The sequence below is a fragment of the Capra hircus genome, chromosome 13, assembly GCF_001704415.2.
Source record: "Capra hircus breed San Clemente chromosome 13, ASM170441v1, whole genome shotgun sequence".
Lineage (NCBI taxonomy): Eukaryota > Metazoa > Chordata > Mammalia > Artiodactyla > Bovidae > Capra > Capra hircus.
In genome coordinates, this window is record NC_030820.1 from 63,172,337 (window position 1) to 63,194,063 (window position 21,727).

A 21,727-nucleotide genomic window follows, 5' to 3' on the forward strand; every position below is an offset into this window, starting at 1 on the left:
CCATAAGCATTAAAAAGAAATTCATACTCAATGACTCCTTTTAAAAGGATAAGTATATGGTCATAATGTGGGAGCCTGGATTTAGATCTGCTTTGGGGCTTGAAATGTCAGAGCTTTGATAGTTCCAACAGGTTCCTGTCCTTCCTGCTACGTGAGCCAGGAATGTTTAAGGACAAGTTGGGGAGGAGGTGCTGTATGCCTGAAACTGGGATGGCCTGCAGTGTCTTCTGCTCTGCAGACCAAGGCCAAGGTACCCCAGGAAAGAATGAATCCTAATTCTCACTGTCCATCTGCTGCCTCCCTGCTCCCCCAACCCACCACTTCAGTGGCTCCCTGTAAACGGCAGCTTTTGTGGGGAGAGGTCTCTGTCCACAAGTCTCTATGTCCATGCAGAAGAGTCTGGGGCAGCTGCCTTTGCTTTAGGGCCCAAGCTGATCCATAAATGGGAGGAACATTCCAGGCAGCCCTTTACTATAAGAAAGAGGTAGAGCCTCAGTGTTTCAGAGTTGAGTGCCTGTGCCACAAGCCTGTCCCATAATCTGTTCACCCAGGGCGGGTCTGCAGTATGCTGGGTCATGGAAGAAAAAGCAAACAAGAAGACAGACCAAGTAAACTGAGTTTTCCTAACTTTTTTCTGCAGGTATTTTCTTGGAGAGAAAGGGAAATGAAAAGTTTGATAGAGAGGATGGTTCTCCTTCTTGACCACTGTTGATGGTAAGTGTTGACAAGGTTGTATGATCAGGGATTTGAGCGTAGGATTTTTGCCTTAAGCTTCCCAAAGCTGCAAGGATGATCCTATTCCTGCCTCCCAGACTCGTTCCACTATATGCTTAAGTCATTGGAAAAGACCCTGATGTTGGGAAAGATTGAAGGCAGGAAGTTTTTGACCAAAATAAATTATATTTTAATGTTGTTGTTGTTTAGTCACTAAGTCACGTCTGACTCTTTTGCAACCCCCCGGACCGTAGCCTACCAGGTTTCTCCGTCCATGGGATTTTCCAGGCAAGAATACTGGAGTGGGTTGCTATTTCCTTCTCCAGGAGATCTTCCCGACCCAGGGACTGAACTTGGGTCTCCCGTATTGTAGGCAGACATACATATATATATATATATATATATTTATATAAACCCTCTCTTATTCAAGCATCACAATAATACTACACTTAGGAAAGAGAGAGTATGAATATCACTATTATGTAGGAAACAAACATGAAGAGATTAATTGACCTGCCCAAACTAGCTCTCTTGTCACCAGAGTCAAGACTAGAACACGAATTTCCTAACTTGCAGTTCAGTGCCTTTTTCATCATTTCACCTTAAGAACAAACACCTTCCAAAAGTTATAGTAAGACAGGGTATTCACAATCATTGAACCCCTTCCCTGGGCCCCTCTTATAATTATGGGGTCTTTCTCTTTCAAGGCTGAATTATCCTTTGCCACCATATGCTCCCCTAGATTCATGCACAGTTCATATGCATGCAACACTACCAGGCACTTTGCGTACCATTGTCTCAGTTCATGCCCCAGTATCCCCATTGAGGATATTATTTACCCACGGGACCGATACACTGAAGCTCAGAAAAGGCAGATGCATTAGTTTAAAATTGTAAAGCTTGCTGCGATTCATGGGGTCGCAAAGAGTCGGACACAACTGAGCGACTGAACTGAACTGAACCCAGTACATGCTGAAGTTGCTGTTGTTGTTGTTGCTATTCAGCTGCTCGGTTGTGTCTAGCTCTTTTTGACCCCATGGACTGCAGCACACCGGGCTTCCCTGTCCTTCACTATCTCCCGGAGTTTGTTGAAGCTCATGTCCATTGGATCAGTGATGCCATCCAACCACCTCATCCACTGTCTAGGTTTGTCATAGCTTTTCTTCCAAGTCTATTCTTTATCACCAAGCAGAAATGTGCAAAGCCAGATGGTGAAATTCCAAGTGATACAATCTGCCCACGTTAATGGTTCTGATTAAAGATTTTCCAGGCTAGATGTTAAAATTTCTAGGTAAAATGAAATTTGTGAAATCAACCAGCCATTTTTTTTTTACTAAAACATAACATGAAAAACTCAAAATGTATTAATAAAAGTTGGTATCTATTTTTAATACTGACCAATCCCTTAAAAAAATAAATAAAATAAAATTGTAAAGCTTATAAGTGTTAGTCAGAGCTGAAACCAGGTCTTCTGATACCCTGATCCCTTTCTGGATACCCAAGGAATCCAGAGACATGAGCCATGTAGGAATCAAATGTAGATCTCAAGACATGAGCAAATTTGTGGACTGTTCCTGCAGGAGGCAGATTCTAAGTCTGGGATACCATGTAATACAACAGACAACCTCCAGTTTCTCCTATGTGGCAAATACCCTTCCCGCTGGGTATACTCACAGAAACACGTGATACATGCAAGTGTGCTTACGTGGCATGTGCTGCCCCGCCTCCCCCTGCCAGAGGTTTGGTCACAGCTACAGCATCTTGACAACCTATTTAAGCCAACTTGCATGAACTGGCAACAAAGTATCCATGCTCTGACAGGCTGAGTCATTGAGCTTCTGCAGAAGTTGGAAGAGGGAATCTTTAGCTGAAACATTTAAGAACCAGGGGGTCCCTGAGAGGTATGTGATAAATTCCATTCAGATATTGAGATTGATTTCTTTCCTCTTTCTGTCTTTCTTTTTTTTTTTTTTTTCAATCATATTCAAAGAGCTAACAAGTTGTTTTCACCTTATCAAGCAAGATGAGAAGAACATTGCTTCCTTTATTCTTGAGTGGGTCTGTGCCAAAAGAGTGCTAACAGCAGCTGAGTAATTAAGGGTAGCATCTGAGTTATCTGAGAGCACTTTGTACCTGTGACATTTACTGAAAGGTAAATGGTGCTGCCAATACTTCAGCAAAATCCAATTACAGGCCTCCAAGTCCATTATAATTTACTGCTCCCACAGTTCACCCTGTAAACTCCCGCACTCTTTATACTGTTTACTGTATAGGCAGCCCCTCTGCTTTGAAACTATGATGTTGCAAATTTGTTCAGCTGACAGCTGAATGTACACATACCTCCATCAGAGAGGGAAAGGCAGATGTAGGTGTAAGGACTGAATTTTATCTCATGGCATCTGAGCAGCCTCCATGGCCTGACAGCTTTGTTGTGCTATATGGGTTAACAATTGGGTCATGAGATAACTCACAAAACTCTCCAGCAGTCCAGGCTTTGCTGGGGTTAACTCTTGCTGTGGGGCTGGGATGAGGAAAAGCAGATCTTCTCAAGCTGCAGCTGCAGTTGACATCTCCTTCACACCATACCTAAGCTCCTGCTCCCTGGAAGAGAAACCCGAGTAACGACAGCCGTAGCTGCAGAGAAGGGTTCTTCTTGGCAGTGGCTGATTCCAACTTCAAAGCTGTGGGCATTGAGCTAGCAAGCAGTACAGAGCGAGGGCCAGGAAGTAAGTGACGCCGGGAAATGGGAAACTCAGGGGAGAAAGGACTTGACTTTCTTCCCCTCACAGAGATGTGCGTTGCAATTTTCGTCTTTTCATCTGGACTGGTGAGTTTCAAAATTTTTAGTCTTTAGACGACTTGAGCTAGACAAAAGTCTCACCCATTTACTAGATTGAACAAGCCAGCAAACAAACAAAAAAAAAACCACTTCGCAGGTGTGTTTGCTGAATCCCTGTGATTATTTGTAGGTCCCTTTAAACATATTTGTTTTGATGCTTTTAAGTTTTGATTGAAATCCACAGCAGAAAATATGTTTTAAAAGGGGGAAAAAAATCAACACACTTCTGTGTCTTGCATTTTGACCCAGCCCACAGAACGGTTGGAAGACTCTCTGCAGACCCACTATAGATCCCCGGATTCCACTTGGAGAACCATTCATCTAAAAAAAGACATCTTGGTTTCAGAACCCTTCTTTTGATCTGGAATTATCTGTTACTGACCACAGACAGCTGCTACTGACAATTCCCGGGACAGGGCCCTGTAGAGTGAGTGGTGAGCCCAGTGTGGGAAGAAGAAATTTCTTTCTCTTTGTCAACGAGTGTTTCGGTACAGAGCCATAACTGTGCTTAATAGGATATCTATGAGCTCAATTTCTTCTCCTTTCCTTCCTCTTCTTTTTCTTTCCTTTCCCTTTCTTCCTCCTCATTTCCTTCTACTTTTTTGTTTCTTCTGTAGTAAAAAAATATACCAAGCCCTTGGTGCCTAGATGATTTTTTTTCCTGGTACATTCCACTGATTGGAGTTTCCTAATTACAGTTTCTTACTTGGGTACAGAATCTTCCTATATTTGAGCACCTAAATTTTGTAAAAGCAGTTGGCCACTGCCCATGCTTTGTGTACAGGTAGCTGAGATAGCACCAGAGAAGAGAAGGCTACAGGTTTGTGCCCTTCCCTGTATCAAAGTGTGGCGCTCTATTGAGATATGTGTAGGAGAAGAACATTCCGGGAGGGAGCAGCCATGTTGCGGTGAACCAACAACACCGATAATATAAAGAACAAATCCAGGAAGAAATGGAACCATACCCTGAAAGCTTGAAGTTACAGTGGTTCATTTGGTCAACCTCCTCTGAAAATAAAGGAAAAGATTCTCATGTTGAAGGTAGGGCATGTGCGTGCATTTTCTCTGCTTAAGCCACAGGGATCTCATTAAGGATCGGGACACTAACACTGATGGCTTCATTTTGGGCACAACTCTCAGCAGGAAAGCCCCATTCAAAGGTAATTACAAGGAATTGCGGGGGGCCCATTATAGCCTTTTGATTTGGTCTCGCAAATATCCTGTCAGATAGATGTAGAAAGGAGACCAGTCTTTACCTCAAAAGAAGTAAACTGTAGGTTGAAGTGTTTGGTTTCAGTCTCTGTCAGGTTGAGGCTTTGAAAAACAGATCTGTGGGTCTAGGAAACCACATACAGGATTCAATTGCTTTGGAGTCCTGTGCGTATTCAAGGATATAAGGAACTGTATAACTCAATTTGAGGCGATTGTTTTTAATTGGCAGTTTTACTGTCGAGTACGGTAAACCCGTTTTGTGTAAGTGGCTCGGGGTTGAAATACAGTCTGGGAAAAGGGCTGAATCTGGTTCTTCAGGACAGTCTGAAGGCATCTCAAAAGTTAAAATAACATGAAACTTGCCATCTTTCTGTTACACCGCAAATGCTTTTCTCTTCCAAGCGCTTCTGCATATGGGTAAGCATTCCAGCAAAGATGCAGTTACAGTCCAGCATGGGAAAGCAAAGGAGCCTAGTGTTCAGAGATCGATGAAAGAGCCAGGATGCTAGTCAAAAAGAGAGAAGAGTTCTTATAGAAGCAAAACAGAAAATAGAAATCAAAATGATCACATGTCAATGTGTGTGTTGGGGTTGGGAGGAAGGTGGATGGTAGCAGAGTGCCATATCTTTTATTGAGATAAGAAAGAATATGGCTCAGGGAAAATGTACACAAAGAGATAGACTGTGGCTTGAGAGAAAACTGACTTTAGTTGGGTAGGGAAGATTTATTCACGTTTTGGTGAGGAAATTGGAAAGAACTGTAAAGCTAAAGTCTGTATCCAATTTAAATACCTGTGCAGCTGGGTCTGGGGGCCAAAGTAGTCCCTAGACCCCCAAGAGGTCTGCATTTTGCCGACAGGGCAGCTCTCTTGAGGAAAAAGAAGAAGAATGGGGGGTGTTGCAGTGGGGGAGAGTTCTATAAGTCCTTCTAATAGCCCCCACAAAATTAGGACACAGCCATAAATTGCCTGCTAGACAACCACCAGTTCTGTCTCCATCTGTTCCCCAGACCTGTGCTTACAGATTCTTTATATTCAGGTGTTTTTAAGAAGAATCAGCTTGGAACAAAAGTACTAAATTCAAAACATTCTAAACCACAATTTCAATCTTATTTAAAAGATTAAAGGCTGAAAAGTGTGACTCTTTTCATTTGTTTAGAAATAGTCCTTTCTGACTGGATCCCATCAAGTATATGTTTTACTCTTTCCTTGGTTTGTTCCTCTCTCAAGTGTCATCAGCCCTCATTCAATACAGTCAGTGATTGGACTTTCAGAAGGGATAAAAGTAGTTCTTTAAAATTGCTTCCTTATGTCCTATAGTTGCACCCTTTGACATTCCCTTCCAGAGAAGTGATGTCATCCCCATCCATAGCACCACTGTAAGTTAGGGACACAGAGAAAAAAAATCACTAGACCCTAGTGAAGTTACACTGATTGGAGCTTCGGGGTGGTCAGGTGGCCTGATTCTCAGGAGCAACAGGCCCTGGTGCACAAAGATCAGGAGCAGGAATTAGGAGATCAGTTTCTAATCCTGCATCCACTTTTAATAGTCTGTGGGGCTTTAATCTCTTTGACTTGCTCAGGGCTGCCATCTTCCTGTGCATCAAAGGAGAAGGCAAAGCCTAGCCTCTCCTACTTGTGAATAAGACGACAGCTCAAAGTACCAGCCTTTGCTGGGTGACAGAGAGCCAGGTCAAAGAGAGAAAGTTGTGACAGCTGCCTTTTTCACTTGATTGCTTAATTTTTAAAATCTTGATCTCTCTCTTCCCTGGGATGCTGAATGATCTGGACACAGACCACAATACTTTTTTGTTTGTTTGTTTTAAATTTTTTTAAATTTATTTATTTTAATTGGAGGTTAATTACTTTACAATATTGTATTGGTTTTGCCATACAATACTTAAAATTTTTATTTGACGTTTGTCTGTTTCTATTAAACAAAAATGTCTACAGCTTGATGAATTTTCACTACATGAACATACCCAGGAAAACTGAACCTAGATCTAGAAACAGAACATTACCAGTACCCAGAACCCCCTCATTCCCTCTTTAAGTCTCTTTATTCCCAAGGGTAACCACTAACCTGACTTCTAACACCATATTTAAGTTTTGCCTGTTGGTGGTGGTGGGCAGGGGTGGTGGTGGTAATGGGGGTGAGGGGGGCGGTATGTACTTTGATGCGTGACTTCTTTTGCTTTGTATGATTTAGTTATGTTATTGCATATAGTAATATTTGGGATTTTGTTTTTTGACTGCACCACGCAGCTTGTGGGATCTTAGTTCCCCAATCAGGGATCCAACCCTGTGGCCCCTGCATTGGAAGGATAGAGTCCTAACCACTGCACCTCCAGGGAATTTCTGCATGTAGTAATATTTTATTTGCATTGCTGTATGGTATTTTATGAATTAACATACCACAGTTTATTTATTAATTGCCTTATTGATGGGCATTTGGATTGTTTCTAGTTGGGGCCTATTATGAACAGTTCTATTAGGAACATTTGTGAACAGTTTTTTGCTGAACATATGAATGCAATTCTATTGGGTATATCTAGAAATGGAAGTGCTGAATTGTAAGACATGTGAGTTCTGCTTTAACAGATACTGCCAGTTTTCCAAATTAGTTGTATTATTTTACACTTCTACCAGCCATGTCTGAGGTTTCTGGGGTTTTTTTACATCCTCATGGCTCAGACGGTAAAAATGTGCCTGCTAATGCGGGAGACCCAGGTTTGATCTTTGGGTCAGGAAGATAACCTGGAGTAAGAAATGACAACCCACTCCATTATTCTTGCCTGGAGAATCCCATGGACAGAGGAGCCTGGCAGGCTACAGTCCACGGTGTCCCAGATTCAGACACTACTGAATGACTAGCACTTTTACTTTCAGTATTCATCAATACTTGGTATTGTCTGTCTTTTGTATTTAACTATTTTGGTGAGAGAATAGTGGAATGCCTTTCTATTTTAATTTATATTTCCTTGATACTAATGAAGTTGAGCACCTTTAATCATTCACTGGCCATTTGGATATCCTGTTTTGTGAAATACCTTTCATATCTTGAACCTATTCTGTTGGGTTGTCTGACATTTTTATTGGTCTATGTTCTTTAACTGTAGACATTGGTTGTGTACAAGTTACAAATATCATTTCCCAAATGTTGTCTAAGACCCTGAGACAAAGGGACCCTGAGACAAAGGGAAAATCAGTAGATACCTACCTTGATTTTAAATTATAACATTTTATTCATCATGGATTTTAAAAAACTAATTTTGATTTTTTAAAATACTGCAAATATCTTGTTTTGATTACTGAGGGTTTTCTGTTTCGTTTTGTTTTTTTTGATGCCCCCTTAAAAATTTGTGTCCAAGCTTAACGCTTTGCTAGACCTTCACCTGACGCTTCAACTTGCCTCACCCTAGGCCTGGCTCTTATTCCATTCTGTGGCTTGCACTGTCACTGTCTTTATAGTGTTATTTGTTGAAAAGGAGTTCCTAATTTAATCTTAAGTTGATTAAATTATTCAAGATTTTGTTTCATGGTTAGCATCTTTTTAAAAAATTCTGTTAAAAAATTTCCTACCTAAAATCATGAAAATATTCTCCTATAATATTTTTTTGAATAGTGCTGTTCAATAGAACTTTCTGCAGTGATAGAACTATTCTCCAGCTATGCTGCACAATATGACAGCCCATATGATGCAGGTATTGAGCACTTGAAATGTGGCCAGTATTTCTGATGTATTGAATTTTAAATTTTATTTACTTTTAATTATTTTATTAAATATAGATAGTTGTAATGTAATCTGAAAACATCATCCACCTGATTTTAGGGTATGCTGTAAGGTCATATTTTAGGGTATGCTGTAAGGTCATATTTCCTTTTTCTCTTCCATATGGATAGCCAGTTGACCCAGTATTGTGTACTGAAAAGACTATTAATTCCTTTTATAGTTAGACAATTTTCTATATGAGTCTGGTTAATCTGGTTCTGGAATGTCCATTTTTAAAATTTATCTATTAAAATTTGTCTTTGTGCCAGTTCCATGCTGTTTCAAATACTGTAGCTACTATAATGAACTTAATACATAATAGAATAAGTTTTTCATATTTCTGGTCTTCCACAAGATTATCTTGACTATTCTTGAACTTCTGCTCTGCATTTCCACATAGATTTTATTTATTGAAGTATAGCTGACATAATGATTTGACAGCACAGTGATCTGACATATAAATACATTACAAAATGATCACTGTGATAGGTCTAATAACCATCTGTCACCATACAAAGTTATTATAGTATTATTGATTATATTTCTTATGTTGTATATTACATCTTTCATGCACGCATGCTAAGTTGCTTCAGCTGTGTCCAAATCTTTGCAACCCTGTGGACTGTAGCCTGCCAGGCTCCTCTGTCCATGGGATTCTCAAGGCAAGAATACTGGAGTGGGTTGCCGTGCCCTCCTCCAGGGAATCTGCCTGACCCCGGGATTAAACCCAAGTCTCTTATGTCCCCTGCACTGGCAGGCAGCTTCCTTACCACTAGCATCATATTACTGGGAAGCCCATATTATTTATATATTATGGTTTATTTATCTTATAACTGGAAGTTAGTGCCTCTTAATCTCTTTCATCTATTTCACCAACCCCCCTAACATTCTCCCCATGGTAATAACCAGTTTGTTCTCTGTATCCACGTCTGTTTCTGTTTTCTTATTTTTTATATAACTTTATTTATTTTTGGCTGTGCTGGGTCTTTGTTGCTGCATGGGCTTGCCTCTAGTTGCAGCAAGGGAAGCTACTCTCTAGTTTTGGTGCACAGGCTTCTCACTGGAGTGTATTCTCTTTTGTTGGTGTTGTTTTGTTTTTTAAAATTCATTTATTTTTAATTAGAGGATAATTGCTTTGCAATGTTGTTTTGCTTTCTGCCGTACATCAGCCTTAATCAGCCATATGTATATATTTGTTCCCTGCCTCTTAAACCTCCCTGCCACGGTGGCTCCTCTCATTGTAGAGGCCAAACTCTAGAGCACAGGCTCAATAGTTGTGGCACACAGGCTGAGCTGCTCCATGGCATGTGGGATCTTCCTAGACCAGGAATTGAACCCTTGTCTCCTGCATTAGCAGGCAGATTCTTTACCACTAAGTCACCAGGGAAGCCCTTGTTTTGTTCTTTTTATTTCACGTGTAAGTGAAAATATATGGTGTTTGTCTTTTTTTGTCTGACTTATTTCACTTAGTATAATACCCTCCCTGTTGTGGCAGATGGCAAGATTTCATTCTTGTTTATAGCTGAGTGATATTCCATTGTGTACATATACGATATGGTCTTTATCCATTCATAAATCAATGAATATTTAGATTGCTTCTATATCTTGGCTGTTGTAAATAATGCTACAGTGAATATTATTGTTCAATAAACATGCATTGTTCATATACATTTTGAATTAGTGGGGTTTTTTTTTTTTTTTAGTGGTTTTGTTTTCTTTTGTTTTTCACCCAAAAATGGAATTGCTAGGTCATATGGTAGTTCTATTTTTAATTTTTTGAAGGACCTTGATACTGTTTTCCATAGTGACTGTACCAATTTATATTCCCACTTAGCAGCGCACTAAGGTTCTCTTTTCTCATATCCTTACCAATCATTATTTGCTGTCTTTTGGATGGCAGTGATTCTGACAGGCGTGAGGTATATCTCATTATGGTTTTGATTTCCGTTTCCTTGATGATTAGTGATTTTGAGCATCTTTTCCTGTATCTGTTGGCCATCTGTATGTCTTTCTTGGAAAAGTGTCTACTCAGGTCCTCTAACCATTTTTTATTTTATTTTACTTGTATATATTTTTATTTTGGCTGAGCTGAGTCTTTGTTTTGGTGCATGAGCTTTCTCCAGTTGCACCTCACAGGGACTTCTCTGGCTGCAGTGTGCAGCCTTCTCTTGTTACAGAGCATGGGCCCTAGAGTGCACAGGTTCAGCAGTTGCAATGCATGGGCTTAGTTGCCCAGTGGCATGTGGGATCTTAGTTCCTCAACCAGGGATTGAACCCATATCCCCCATTGGAAGGTGAATTCTTAACCAATGGACCATTAGGGTCCTCTGAGGACCCAGGTCTTCTGATTATTTTTTTTTTAATAATTGGGTTGTTTGGATTTTTTGATATTGTGTGGTTTGAGTTCTTTGTATGCTTTGAATATTAACCCCTTATCAGATATACTGTTTGCTAATATCTTATCCCATTTACTAGGCTGCCTTTTTTGCTTTGTTGATAGTTTCCTTTGCTGTACAAAGGAAAAGTCTTTTCAGTTTGATGTAGTCCGATTTGTTTATTTTTGCTTTTGTTTTCCTTGCCTGAGGAAAGTGAAAGTGTTAGTCATTCAGTCCTGTCCAACTCTTCTTCAACCTCATGGACTGTAGCCCACCAGGCTCCCCTGTCCATGGAATTCTCCAGGCAAGAATACTGGACTGAGTACCATTCCCTTCTCTAGGGGAATCTTCCCGACCCAGAGAACAAACCTGGGTCTCCCACATTAGCAGGTAGATTTTTTACCATCTGAGCCACCAGGGAATCCCCCTTGCCTGAGGAGGCAGATCCAAAGAAAAATCTTACCAAGTTCACTGTCAAAGAGTTCATCATCTGTGTTTTCTTTTAGGAATTTTGTGGTTTCGGATAAGTCTTTAATCCATTTTGAGTTTATTTTTGTATATGGTATAAGAAAATGATCCAGTTTGATTTATTTGCATACAACTGTCTTGTTTTCCAATATCACTTATTGTAGAAGCTCTCTTTCCCCCCATTGTATATCCTTGCTTCCTTTCAGTTCAGTTCAGTTCACTTCGGTCACTCAGTCATGTCCGACTCTTTGCCACCCCATGGACTACAGCACGCTGGGCCTGCCTGTCCATCACCAACTCCTGGAGTTTACCCAAACTCATGTCCATTGAGTCACTGATGCTATCCAACCATCTCATCCTCTGTTATCCCCTTCTCCTCCCACCTTCAATCTTTCCCAGCATCAGGGTCTTTTCCAATGAGTCAGTTTTTTTCGCATCAGGTGGCCAAAGTATTGGAGTTTCAGCTTCAACATCAGTCCTTCCAATGAATACTCAGAACTGATATCCTTTAAGATTGACTGGTTGGATCTCCTTGCAGTCCAAGGGACTCTCAAGAATCTTCTCCAACACTACAGTTCAAAAACATCAATTCTTCAGCGCTCAGCTTTCTTCACAGTCCAACTCTCACATCCATACATGACTACTGGAAAAACCATAGCCTTGACTAGACAGACCTTTGTTAGCAAAGTAATGTCTCTGCTTTTTAATATGCTATCTAGGTTGGTCATAACTTTCCTTCCAAGAGTAAGGAGTACGGAGTAAGCGTCTTCTAATTTCATGGCTGCAGTCACCATCTGCAGTGATTTTGGAGCTGCCCAAAATAAAGTCAGCATTGTTTCCACTGTTTCCCCATCTATTTGCCATGAAGTGATGGGACCAGATGCCATGATCTTGGTTTTCTGAATATTTCCAGCCCAGCGTTTCTCATGATGTACTCTGCATATAAGGTAAATAAGCAGGGTGACAATATACAGCCTTGACGTACTCCTTTTCCTATTTGGAACCAGTCTGTTGGTCCATGTCCAGTTCTAACTGTTGCTTCCTGACCTGCATACAGATTTCTCAAGAGGCAGGTCAGGTGGTCTGGTATTCCCATCTCTTTCAGAATTTTTCACAGTTTATTGTGATCCATGCAGTCAAAGGCTTTGACATAGTCAATAAAGCAGAAATATATGTTTTTCTGGAACTCTCTTGCTTTTTCGATGATCCAGTGGATGTTGGCAATTTGATCCCTGGTTCCTCTGCCTTTTCTAAAACCAGCTTGAACATCTGGAAGTTCACAGTCCATGTATTGCTGAAGCCTGGCTTGGAGAACTTTGAGCATTACTTTACTAGCGTGTGAGATGAGTGCAACTGTGTGGTAGTTTGAGCATTCTTTGGCATTGTCTTTCTTTGAGATTGGAATGAAAACTGACCTTTTCCAGTCCTGTGGCCACTGCTGAGTTTTCCAAATTTGCTGGCATATTGAGTGTAGCACTTTCACAGCATCATCTTCAAATTTTCAAAATGCTTCCTTTTGATGGGAAAATATTTTAATTTTCTTGAAGTCCAATATTTCACTTTTTACTTTAATGGTTAGTATATTTTATGTTATGCATAAAAAAGCTTTGCCTATTCCATGGTTGCAAAGATTTTCTTCTAGAAGCTTTATGGTTCTAGCTTTTACATTTAAATTTGTGATCCATCTTTAATTTTTGTGTATGGAGTGCAGTAGGGATTAGAATTATTCCACAGATCTGTCCAGTTTCAGCATAATTTGATTTTCCTTTCCTCAGTGATCTTACTTGGTTAATAATCCATTGACTGTATAAGTCTGGGTCTGTTTGTGGACTCAATTCTGGTTATTAATCAATCTAGAATACAATAAAAGTAAGTCTGATGTAACTTTATGGTAAATCTAGAACTCAGGAATTTACATAAATACTCTAACTTTGTTATTCTCTTTCAAATTGTTTTGGTTGTTCTAGGTCCTAGATCCTTTGAATTTCCATATAAATCTTAGACCCACTTTGTTACTTTCTTCAAAAGTCTGCTGAAGTCTAGAGATAACTTGAGGTTCCATCTATTTTCTACCTCCAGAGAAGACTTCCTTTTTTTGTCAAGCAGATGGCCTAAGGGATGAATACCTTTATCTAATAAATGCCTAAGAAATTCAAAGCTGGGTTTCCAGTTCATCCTATTCCAAGTGTGAAGTGCTTCTTGGTCCCAGTTAGAACCCTTGGTGTTTTCAGGGCCCTTCCTCCTTTTCCGGTTCTATACTATAATTTTTTTCTTGCCATTCATGACTGGGAAATTGCTGAAAGCTCTTTTCAGCTTCTCAGTGCTGCTTTTGTTTTCAGAGAGTAATTATCTGCAGGGTAAAGTTTCCCCAAACACCAGGCTCACTTTTTTGGGCTTTTCTTTTCTTTCAGATCTTGGATCAGCAAATTCTCATTGCTTTGGTAGCTTTTCAATGCCTTCAAATTGGTGTTTTAAAAGTAATGATTTGTCCAGATTTTCTAATTGTTCTCAGCAAGAGGTTTGTCTGTAACAGCCTAGTTAGTCAGTCATTGCCACAGCTGGAACTCTCTGGCACATTTTTTTTTAAATATAAGTTAATTAAAATTAACTTTGTTTTGGAAAATATTTTCAGACTTTCCTAGTGATTATGGAGATAATTGACAATTATCTAGAGGGGTGGAAATTGTTAGCATCGAAGTTTGCTTCAGCATTTTAGGGGGTGGAAATACCATAGACCTCATACGAGAAAAAGAGAGGCTGCAAACAGAATGTGATGTTTGGAACTGCTCACCAAGGTTACTTGGTATGCCTTATAAACTTTCCACTTCCCAATTTCCACCCAAAATTGAGAGGTTAGAGATAATATCCCTTTGCTTCCTACCTTCATCCAGTCCCACTGAAGCAGAGTGGTATTACCCCTTCAACATTTTCCCATTACTGAGCTGTAGCAGGGCTTCCCAGGTGGTGCTAGTAGTAAAGAACCCGCCTGCCAATGCAGGAGACATAAGAGACACAGGTTTGGGTTGATCCCTGGGTTGGGAAGATCGCCTGGAGGAAGGCATGACAATGCACCCCGGTATTCTTGCCTGGAGAATCCCATGAACAGAGGTGCCTGGCAGGCTACAGTCCATGGGGTCGCAGAGTCAGACACAGCTGAAGTGACTTAGCATGCATGCGTGAGCTGTAGCAATATGTGAGTTTTATAGCTGGATAATATGGGTGAGCATTCCTCCCAATTGCTTTTAGATGTTGGTAGTGGAATCTGCTCACTCTAACTTAATCCCTGGTACTTCTCACTTTTAACAGGGGAAATCACGTTGGTGGAGATGAAAGCAGCATAAGGAAAGGAGAATGTGCCCAATTCAACAATTTTAATTTAAGCCTCTGAAGTTTCTCAAATCAAATGTGGGCATAGCTAGAAACCTATGGCTCTTGTACACAGATGTACACATATCAACAGCTATTTAGACCTCCATACACACGCACTCCCAAGTACATACATATTACACACTCAAATGTATATAGACATAGACTAATAGCTCCTGTGGAACAGGTACTGTGAGAACAGGAAGTTTAACCTCGGGCTAAACTAGATAATACCATATAATCCACTGGAGACTATGTGGAAAGAGTTGACTCAAATGACCCTCTTGCCTTTTTTTTATAGTTATTAGAAAATATTGGCTATATTCCATATGTTGTACAGTATATCCTTACAGCTTACTTATTTTTTCCCACTTACTTGAATGCTTTATTATTTTTATTCATTTATTTTTAATTGGAGGGTAATTGCTTTACAGTATTGTGTTGGTTTCTGCCATACATCAGCATGAATCAGTCATAGGTATACATGTGTCCCCTCCCTCTTGAATTTCCCTCCCACTTCCCACCCCACCCTTCCCCTCTAGGTTGTCACAGATCACCCAGTTTGAACTCTGCATCATACAGCAAATTCCCGCTTGCTATCTGTTTTACACATGGCAATGTACATGTTTTAATGTTTCTCTCCCAATTCATCCCACCCTCTCCTTCTCTCACTATATCCACAAAGCTGTTCTGTATGTGGGTGTCTCCATTGCTGCCCTTCAGATTGGTTCCTCAGTACCATCTTTCTAGATTCCATATATATGCATTAATATATGATATTTGTTTTTCTCTTTCTGACTTAACTTCAGTCTGTACAGTAGGCTCTAGATTCATCCAGTTTGTACCTCTTACCTCTATAGTACTCCCTCCCCTGTAGTATCCCTCCCCCTTCCTACGAAAACCACTAGTTTGTTCTCTGTGTGTCAGTTTCTTTTTTGTAATGTTCACTAATTTATTATTCTTTAGATTCCACATATAAATGATATCATACAGTATTTGTTTGTCTTTCTTTATCTGACTTAATTCACTTAACAGAATACCCTCCAAATCCATCCATGTTGTTGCAAATGACAAAATTTAATTCTTTTTGTGGCTGAGTAGTATTCCATTTGTGTATATATATATACCACATCTTCCTTATCCATTCATCTGTTGCTGATGTATGCTTAAGTTGCTTCCTTATCTTGGTAGTTTTACATAATGCTACACTGGGGTGCATGTATCTTTTCAAACTAGGTTGTTGTTGTGTTTGTTTTTTTTTTCAGATATATACACAGGGGTGAAATTGCTAAGTCATACAGTAGTTCTATTTTTAGCTTTTTGAGAAATCTCCATAATGTTTTCCACAGTGGCTATAACAATTTACATTCTCGCCAACAGTTTATAAGGGTTCTCTTACTTTATGTACTCATTAACATTTGTTATTTGTGTTTTTTCTTTTCCACTATGATTTATTATAAGATATTGAATACAGTTTCTTGTGCTATACCTCTTGCCCTTTTGAGGAGGGACAGGATCAAGAAGCAAGAGCTGACTTTGGCTGATGCTTGTTATGTGCCTTATGGTGCTAGGACATCTTGTATATATTATCACATTCAATCCTCATGTGATCCTACAGAATAGGTAAGTTATTCCCATTTTTAATTTAAGGCCCTCAAAGGCCCGAACAAAGATCAAATAGCCAGTGCATTTGCAGAGCCAAGATTCAAATCTAATTTTATTTGGCCTATCCCCTGAAAGTATGAAAAAGAGGCAGAATTTATTTAAATAATTAGAGTCTGCAATTGAGTTTCTAAATAGAAGTATAATTAATGACTTTGTTTATTATTTCTCTCTCACAGTAACAATCAGCATCAATTTCAGTGAATAAGAGTCTACTGAGTACTTACTAAATGCTCAGTTATTAGGATTTGATGAGCAAGGATAGTGTTCTATGTGAACAATGAGAGGAACAGAGAGCAGAACAGTTAGTGTTAACAAGCTTTTTCTAAACACATAAGCACTGAACTGGTTATTCAGAATATAAAGCTAAGAAGTATAATACATGGTCCTCACTCTCCAACACTTACAGCTTAGTTACTTCAGATGGCATTTGTGTTTTATCTTGTACAGGATCTACACATACCTATAAAAGACGTAGAGAATGCAAAGACAGATAAGCCTGGACCTTCTGTCATGAAGCTCACAGTCTAAAGGTGGGTCAGACTCGCAAACAGGCACTTTCAATGTAAGATACTGAGTTAGAGATAAACACAGATTGTCATAGGAGCGTGGAGAGGAAGCAGTTAGTTCAGTATGGGGGATCAGGGAAGCAGGAAGAAATGACTCTTGAACTAACATGTGGGAGGCAGAAAGAATGCATCTGAAACACTTAGCAAGCAATACTGCCAGTATGTGTGTCCTGAACAGAGTGACACCAGTGATGCGGCACTATAGAGAGCCAATAAATATTGCATGACTGAGCTGTTCCTTAAAAACTTCAGAGCGAGAACTATCAGACTGTTAACTTTTCCTCCTCTTCCTTTTGCTTTTGCAACTCCTAAAGCCTATTCTTGGTGTTGGGGGATTTTTCTTCCTCCATCCTTCCCTTTTTCCCTTCCTTCCTTCCTGTCTTTTGATTTTTTTTCCTCCAAAAATAGAGATATAAGAACTGAAGAAACTGGGGAAGTCTTCAACAGAGTGTGAAACTTGAAGGATTCGTGGGATTTAAATATAAAATACAAAAAGGGAGGACACTGAAAGGTATCCAAATGTCAACTATTGAGTCCTTCAATTCACATTTAGTGATCCCCTTTCCTGCCTTCTTATAGCATGTTCTGGGAACACTGAGATGAATCTGACCCATGAGCTGAAATAAGCAGTACATGTTTATGGGCAGTAAATGGAAAGCATATATAGAATAATGGGACATTAAGTCTAATAAGCAAATTGGGATAGATTGAAAAGGGCCTAGAAAATAAACAGATGAGTTTAGACCTGATGCAGATTGATATCAAGAGTCCTTTTAGGCTTTTGAGAGGCGTTGGTGGGGGTGGGGGGTGGGTAAGTGTGTGGGAAAGATTTGAGAGAGGGAAGACTGGTATATAGGCTAACAGGAGGCTGTGTGTGAGCCTAATTCTGGTAGTAAGGGCTTCTAGGTTATGGCAAAAGGAATGGGAAGAAAGAAGCAGGGCACATATTAAGGAAAGAATGGATGTGGCAGCCTGGATGGAAGGGGATTTAGGGGGAGAATGGGTACATGTACATGTATGGTTAGGTCCCTTCACTCTTCATCTGAACCTGTCACAACACTGTGAATCAGCTATATCTTGAAACAAAAAGTTTTTTAAAAAGCTGAAAGAAAGAATGGACAGGGATTGAGGATATAGAGAATCTGTACTTCCAGGATTTCAGTTTTTAATCTTAGGAAATGTCTAGTTACAGGCTGTGAATCCTTAAAGAAGTTAGATTGGGAATGATAGGCTACAAAGAGGAAAGGAATTGAAAAAAAGTCGCTGACTGAGAATGAAGTTATAACTGCTATCATCTGTGACTAGTAAATAGCCCAGATCTTAGGTGTCTTCCAGTGAGATTTAGGGCTCAGAGTTTGTGAAGTGCCTTTTTAGGGAGGGTCCTGTCATGCCTCTTGGTTTATGGGATCTTAGTTCCCTGACTAGGAGAACATGAACCCATGCCCTTGGCAGCGAAAGACCACTGAACTTCTGCGGAATTCCCTGAAGTATCTTTTTAAAAACAGGTATAGTCTCTAAGAACCATTGTTTTGAGGACACTATTTATGAGATTGAGCAACTCCAAAACTAGAGACAGAGAAGGGGTTATTTTAGAAAGCTTAGTGTGCAGAGCCCGTTCATGCATCACAGCCTTGTCATGGAGAAGGGGCTTGTGTAACTCAATGAAGCTATAAGCCATGCTGTGCAGGGCCACCCAAGATGGACCAGTCATAGTGAAGAATTCTGATAAAATGTGGTCCACTGGAGGAGGGAAAGGCAAACCCACTCCAATATTCTTGCTGTGAAAATGCCATTAACATGAACAGTATGAAAAAGCAAAAAGGTATGACACAGGAACATGAGCCACACACCCGTTCCCCACCCCCCCCCCCAGCTCAAAGGTGTCCAGTGTGCTGATGGAGGGGGAAGGAGGGCAATTACTAATAGCTCCAGAAAGAATGAAGTGGCTGGGTCAAAGTGGAAGTGATGCTCAGTCGTGGATGTGTCTCATGGTGAAAGTAAAGTCCAATGCTATAAAGAACAATATTGCATAGGAACCTGGACTGTTTGGTCCATGAATTAAATAAACTGGAAGTGGTCAAGCAGGAGATGGCAAGAGTGAACATCGACATCTTAGGAATCAGCGAACTAAAATGGTTGGGAATGGGCAGATGTAATTCAGATAACCCATCTACTACTGTGGGCAAGAATCCCTTAGAAGAAACGGAGTAGCCCTCATAGTCAACAAAAGGTTTTGAAATGCAGTACTTTGATGTAATCTCAAAAACGACAGAATGATCTCTGTTCATTTTCAAGGCAAACCATTCAACATCATAGTAATGCAGGTCTATGCTGCAACCACGATGCCGAAGAAACTGAAGTTAAATCCTTCTATGAAGACCTACAAGACCTTCTAGACCTAACATCAAAAAATGATGTCCTTTTCATCATAGGGGATTAACATGCAAAAGTAAGAAGTCAAGACTTCCCTGGTGGCTCAGACAGTAAAGCATCTGCCTACAATGCGGGAGATCCAGGTTCAATCCCTGGGTTGGGAAGATCTCCTGGAGAAGGGAATGGCAACCCACTCCAGTATATGTTGATGTATGGCAAAACCAATACAATATTGTAATTAGCCTCCAAATAAAATAAATAAATTTATATTTTTAAAGAAGTCAGGAGATACCTGGAGTAATAGGCAAGTTTGGCCTTGAAGTACAAAATGTGAAGAAGTAGAAGGAAAAATAGAATGAGAAAGACTAGAGGTCTCTTCAAGAAAATTGGAGATATCAAGGAAACAGCTCATGCATGGATGAGCATGATAAAGGGTAGAAATGGTAAGGACCTAACAGAAGCAGCAGAGATTAAGAAGAGGTGGCAGGAATACAAAGAAGAACTATACCAAAAAGGTCTTAATGACCAGGATAACCGTGATGATGTGGTAACTCACCAAGAGTGAGACATCCTGGAGAGTGAAGTCAGGTGGGCCTTAGGAAGCATCACTATGAACAAAGCTAGTGGAGGTGATGGAATTGCAGCTGTGCTATTTCAAATACTAAAGTGCTGCACTCAATATGCCAGCAAATTTGGAAAACTCAGCAGTGGCCACAGGACTGGAAAAGATCAGTTTTCATTCCAGTCCCAAAGAATGGCAGGGCCAAAGAATGTTCAAACTATTGGACAGTTGCACTCATTTCACATGCTAGTAAGGTTATGCTCAAAATCCTTCAAGCTAGGCATCAGTAGTATGTGAACTGAGAACTTCCAGATGAACAAGCTGGATTTAGAAAAGGCAGAGGAACCAGAGATCAAATTGCCAACATTCACTGGATCATAGAGAAAGCAAGGAAATTGCAGAAAAACATCTACTTCTGCTTCACTGACTACTTAGTAATGTTTCCAAAAGTCCACTTGACTTCACACTCCAGGATGTCTGGCTCTTGGTGAGTGACCACATCATCATGGTTAACTGCGTCATTAAGAACTTTTTTGTACAGTTCTTCTGTGTATTCTTGCCACCATTTCTTAATCTCTTCTGCTTCTGTTAGTCATTGACTATGCTAAAGCCTTCGACTGTGTGGGTCACAAACAAACTGTGAAAAATTCTTAAACGGATGAGAATAGCAGACCACCTTACCTGTCTCCTGAGAAATCTGAATGAGAAATGAGAAATGAGAAATCAAGAAACAACAGTTAGAACCTTACGTGAAACAACCGACTGGTTCAAAATTGGAAAAGGAGTACGACAAGGCTGTATATTGTCACCCTGTTTATTTAAATGTATGCAGAGTACATCCTGGAGAAGGGAATGGCAACCCATTCCAGTATTTTTGCCTGGAGAGCCCCCATGGACAGAGGAGCCTGGTGGGCACAAAAAGTCAGACACAACTGAGTGACTAATAGCAATGACATAACAAAGTACATCACACAAAATGCCAGGCTGGATGAATCACAAGCTGGAATCAAGATTGCTGGGAGAAATATCAACAACCTCAGATATGAAGATGATAGCACTCTAATGGCAGAAAGCGAAGAGGAACTAAAGAGCCTCTTGATGAAGGTGGAAGAGGAGAGTGAAAAGGCTGGCTTAGCACTCAACATTCAAAGAACTAAGGTCATGGCATCCAGTCCCATCACTGCATGGCAAATAGGGGAAAAGGTGGAAGCAGTGACAGATTTTGTTTTTCCCTTGGGCTCCAAAATCACTGCAGATGGTGACTGCAGCTACGAAATTAAGACACTAGATCCTTGGAAGGAAAGCTATGGCAAACCTAGACAGCCTATTAAAAAAGCAAAGACTTCACTTTGCCAACAAAGGTCCATATACTCAAAGCTATGGTTTTTCCAGTAGTCATATATGGGTGTGAGAATTGGGCCATAAAGAAGGCTGAGCACCAAAGAATTGATGTTTTCAAACTGTGGTGCTGGAGAAGACTCTTGAGAGTCCTTTGGACTTCAAGGAGATCAAACCAGTCAATTCTAAGGGAAATCAGTCCTGAATACTCATGCAGGTAGGACTGATGCTGAAGCTGAAGCTTCAATACTTTGGCTACCTGATGCAAACAGCTGACACATTGGAAAAGACCCTAACGCTGGGAAAGATTGAAGGCAGGAGGAGCAGGGGATGACAGAGGATGAGATGGTTGGATGGCAACACCATTTCAATGGACATGAGCTTGAGCAAACTCTGGGAGTCAGTGAAGGACAGGGAAACCCAGTGTGTTGCAGACTATGGGATCACAAAGAACTGGACATGACTTAGCAACTAAACTC

At 40.3% G+C, this 21,727-nt stretch overlaps 1 long non-coding RNA gene across 2 annotated transcripts in view; it reads left to right on the forward strand.

The window, feature by feature from the left end:
- Positions 633–21,727, forward strand: part of LOC102190531 — a 30,254-nt gene continuing 9,159 nt past the window's right edge. For both annotated transcript variants that reach the window (XR_001296448.1, XR_310493.2), the window contains exons 1-3: positions 633–714; positions 16,206–16,367; positions 16,857–16,939. This is a non-coding gene — a long non-coding RNA (uncharacterized LOC102190531). The remainder of the gene's footprint in view (positions 715–16,205; positions 16,368–16,856; positions 16,940–21,727) is intronic.